This window comes from Aplidium turbinatum, chromosome 10 (assembly GCF_918807975.1).
Source record: "Aplidium turbinatum chromosome 10, kaAplTurb1.1, whole genome shotgun sequence".
Lineage (NCBI taxonomy): Eukaryota > Metazoa > Chordata > Ascidiacea > Aplousobranchia > Polyclinidae > Aplidium > Aplidium turbinatum.
In genome coordinates, this window is record NC_137481.1 from 15,975,391 (window position 1) to 15,980,814 (window position 5,424).

Here is a 5,424-nt window from a genome sequence, read left to right on the forward strand (position 1 = left end):
TTATTAAATCCTACAAAAAAACAGGAAAAACAATTTAAATAAAACACAAAAATAAAATGACTTCTTACAAATTTTTCATTTTGTAGAAACAGATAAATAGATCGGCAATTGGCAATTCGGCAATTGCCGAGGTGATTGCTGACACAGTTGCATGAATGGCGTATTAGTGTCGGCAATAAAAATGCCGAGGCCACACGAGCGCTTATAAGGCTAGGGTTGGACATTCCCTTCAGCCGTTATGCCACAGATTTGTTCCTTAGTCAACACCCTGATGGAGCTCTGCGAAAGAGGTGTATGGATAGCTATCAAAGCACAAAAGCCGCAAAACGTGGACGCTTCATTGCTAACGGCAAAGACAGTGTAGATTTACAGCCAAGCGATGAGCCTCTTGATGTGTCTGATTCCAGTAATGACGCGACAACCTCATCCTCCGATACAGCACCTGATGATTCCGATTCTGACAGCTAGTTCTTTATCAAACAGACTTTGTGTTGCTCGCAGTATCCCGATTGTGCCGAAATTATGTTAGCTTATACGTAAATCGAGGCAATCTTCTTGCAGGGAGCTATTAATTTGTTACCACCGGTACCTGGTTGAGCAATTAACGTCATTTTATGATAATTCAACGTCGCTAGATGTCGAATTAATGTAAAACAAACGTAAATTTCTTTTTAGGCATTGTTATTACACAATATAACCAGGAAAATTAAATCGATTTGTGCTGACTCGAACGTTGAATCAACCCAAAATTAACTTACTTTTTCTCCCCCAGTGAGTTATTTAGCGTGAATTACGTAACAGCGTGCGTATCGCGTTGCTCAGTTTATCGCTACTTTTGGTATCATTACATTACAACAAATCAAAACAGTGCGGTCGTGATAGACTACTCTTAGTAGGGGGGTATGTTAAAAGACGAATTTTGAGTACAAACTCTGAGTACCCCCCAAAATTATGCCACTGGTAGTAAAAAAACATATTATGAAAAAAATTTTGGATTGCCCCTCCGGGAACTCCCCGCTACCGGGGGGTTTTATGAGCGATTGTCAAAATACATGTGATTTGATACCTAAAATTTGAACCGGTTGTCATGGAAGGCTGGCACCAGTCTCAAAAGTTTTGTTTTGAAAAGTTAAGATAGGAATGTAACTGTTTCAGAAGTGTCAGGTGTATGGACAGGCCCATTTTGGCCCAAAACGGCCTATTTGGCCTATCGCGATTGTATGAAATTCAAAATTTTACCTTACTAAGTATGAAACTGGGGTAATTTTTTGTTTAAAACGTTATGATTCGAATTAGTACTTTCAAATGAATCATATGCATGTCTAGTTGTAAAAAATTGATTGAATATATGACGTCATTACGTTTAAAATCAGGGACGTTTTGGGTAATGTCGTAAAAATTGTAATATAGGCATACAGCCAGTCATTATAAAGCATTTTCAATTTTCTTGCCCATGTTTGCTCTTTTGGAATATAAATATAATATGTACGTGTCAGTTACCAATGAGACATATTATATATATTCAGTATTGCTGTAGTGTCTATAATGTACTGATAAAATAATAAGAACAGGATGCTATGTAATATTAAATGATAGTTTGTTTGTGCATTTGCAGTTTGTGTATTATTTCATTGTTTTGAATATGGACAGCTTTGTCTGACGCAAATAAATAATAATAATAGTTATGTTTCAAAGGTCCAATGTTATGGAAGTATTGTGTAGTTCCAGATATCAAATTAGTGTTTTTTATCTTTTCATTAAGAGCTTCATTCAATAGTTGAACTGTTTCATTTGAAACACAGCATTTGATTCGGGCAGATCTGACATATGACACAGTAACAAGAAGTTTAGGATTTTCAGGAAAATCCATATTTCTTCATCTCTGCTGTTGCCAACCTTCTTGAAGTATGTAAGTAGTAAGGCATCATCATTAAGGATAGACCCAAGATAAATATTAAGGATAGACCCATAAAAGGATAGACCCTCGGCCCCAGAAGCTCAGACGATTCACAACTTCAACAATGTTAGCAAAGTACCAGTGTTATTAGCTTCCTTCAATCCAGATGGCAGCTATGAACTCACCAACTTGATAGGCTGGTGCTGCAGAATCAGATTCCTGGTCGTTTGATGTGGAGCTTGAATTTGCCTCTGTAAGCAAATGCATAGCAGAAAGCACACTTTGGAGGTCTGACATTGTTGTACATGAACGTGAATTATCTAACTAGCTGATAAGGTTGTTGGCATAGTCTTCAAATCTGGAATTTTTATAGTCTCGTTTCAGTCGGAATATTGAAGCACTTGATTTTAGGGAGAGGCATGTCTTCTTTGCATAGCAAACTTCAGTGCAAAGCAGGCCTCGAAATTCACGGCGGACACGGCGGACATGTCCGCCGTCACAGCATGTGATGTCCGCGGGAAGTACCCTCTAGATCGGTCATATTTGTCCGCCGAGAAATATCGCAGAAACTAGCGATACAAATCGTCATTGCATAGCACGAACAACTGTTGCAAGAATATAATTTGCGCTGGGAATGCGAAATTATCGCATTCCAAGCGCGCATCTAGAAAAAGTTAATACTGTATCTTTTAGCTTCCATTCAAGCAGAAAAACTTTCGAATTTTACGTTGCTTTAACGATTGATGACATTGAATCAGCGTAACAAAGGTGAATTTTTTGCTAAGAATCGATGGGAGTACCGGTACTTCTACACTAATCACGCGCAACTTAGTTCAAGTCTTACGTCACAATGTCTGGCTTTGATCTCCGAGTAATATTGATAAGGCAAGGTTGGTTACAAAGTTAGATTATAAGAGTAGGCTACTACAGCAAGATGCAGCAAAACTTAAGTTTTGGTATTACAGTAAGAAAGAAAAGGCCCAGGGAAAATTCTGAAAGTGAGAATGAGGGCGATGAACCTACTACTAGGAAATTTAGTGGTGATAGACGCATATATTAAATGAACAACGAATGTAAGGATTAGCTTTGTCCAAGATCACAACATATCGTTTACCCCAAGCCATCAATTTCCGATCATCAAGGCCATCAACAATATGAGTGACAACGAAAAAAATCAAAAGAGGTTGTTTGAAATCGCATATTTCATCGCTAAAGAAGAGCTCGCATTTACGTTTTTCCCTCAACTAGCCGGTCTGGAGAAAAGACACGGAATAGATCTCGGTATCACGAATCTTAACGACAAGCACTGATCTCGTGGAGATTGGCGCACGTCTTTGAAGATCGATGCTATTGAAGCTCTCATCATAAGCATATGTTTGGATGGCCTTGATTGCGCTGATTATAACTCCGAGCCTGCCGTGGTCTCGTGGAATACTGATACTATTTTGAAAAGGCGACCGCATCATGGAGAGGGGAAAAATAATTGTGCTTTTTCTAATGTTTTGTTTATTCTTTTCGTCACTTTCGCTCACATAACATGTAAAAATAAACCTAAAGAAAAAAGCCTATAGTGAAACTTTGCACATCAGAAAATAGTAGCGTTACGCGTTAGAGTTTTCCGACTCGTGCCCAGAGCATTGTGACGCAAGAAGCCACACGACCTCGTTCGGCGGAAGTTAATCAGTTATGCGGCGTATTATTTTTTTATTATTTATTTGCATCAGACACAAAAAGTCCATAGAATTCAAATTTTTAACAATCATCATCATCATATTTAGTAGCTACACGGCGTCAAGCGCACGTTGTTGGTCTGATGAAAGCCTTTCAGAGTAACTTTGCTGAAATTTTAAAAAGCCTAAACCGTAGCTATGATTCTCAAATGGCGAAGATTTATCAAGATAAAGGGATTAAGTATGACGATCGACGTTAAAACTGGTGTGTCCGCCGTGAGACTTAATTTGTCCGCCGAGATAGCTGCTCAGACCGGACACGTTTGTCCGCCGTCAACAAAAACGAATTTCGAGGCCTGGCAAAGTCTTTTGTTCTTTATGTGATCTGTTACAGCATCACTTTGAAGGTAAGCACTCACTTCCTCAGAAGTGGTGAAAGGCCCTGGTGGATTTTGCGCCTTCAGGAAATCTAAATCAGCAAGTTTACTTTGCTCTGCTCTGATATTAAGAGCTTCTTTTTTAGAGTAACCTTTTTCTTCATAAGCTTTCATCTTTTCATTCCATTGCAGTCTAATTTCTTTGCTGTCTTATTTCTGTACTGGTTTTTCCCATTTCTTTTTGTCAATCTTCTGAATATTTTCAAGTAAATCTGTGCTTTTATTGAGAACTACGCTTCTGGACACTGTATCAAGATTTCTTCTACCATAAACATTTATCTTGTAGTTCGCTAATCCGACACTACGTTCTTCACCCAGGTTGTGGACTGGCAGATTATCCAGTTTCTGTAGGACATCATCACTTGCCCATCCAATTTTCAACAACGATCCTGTGTCCTCATTTGCAGCAGGACCAAAACCAAACAGAGACCCTTTTTGAGTTGCCAAGCCTTTTGCAAAAGATTGAAGGAATAGAGCAAGCAAGCTCTTAACTTCGTTACAGTGTTCTTGCAAGCAAACATCGATCGAGCTGAGAATTGTTGGTTTTGGCAATGTCGATTTGAACATATCAATTGACGAAAAAGAAGTAACACACTCTGATGTTTGCAGGAAATGATGTGCCTGAAGCATAGTCAAGTCGGGCAAATATATGACTCAAAAATGTTACATCCCTATCATAGCTTATTAATCAAACATTTTAGGCCCATTGCCATCTCATTAAGGCCAATTATTGCCAAATTTTCGATTTTGTACCATCGCGGTATGCTAAATGGGTCATTTTGGGCCAAATTTGGTTTGTACGGGCCAAACTATACACCTGACACTTCTGAAACTGTTACATTCTTATCTTAACTTTTCAAGATGAAACTTTTGAGACTAGTCTGAGCTTTCTATGACTACCGGTTCAAAAGTTAGGTGTCAAATCCTATGCATTTTGGAAATCGCTCGTTAGACCCCCCGGTAGCGGGGAGTTCCCGGAGGAGCAACCCAAAATTTTTTTCATAACATATTTTTTTACACCCAGTGGCACAATTTTGGGGGGTACTGAGATTTTTTTAATTTTAACATACCCCCCTACTCTTAGTACTCTAGTATATTTTTCGCTTCTCGTTTTAGATGTTATGGTACAATTTTTTCGTAATAAACGTTCACAGCAATTGCCGAGGCCATTTCAACTTTTGCCGTTTGGCTTCGGCAACGTTTTTGCCGAAGTAAAAATATGCTAATTTCAAACACTGGCTATCATGTTTTGCATCATAGCTGCTGCAATTTGCAAACTTGTAGGTTCACAATTGGCAGTCAGCCGGTCACACGCTACCGTATCCAACCTAAGCTAGGCAGACATGGAAATCATCAACAACTCTAAACAGAAAATACAAAAACTTCTCAATAATCTCATAAATTCGACCCTCAAATAAAT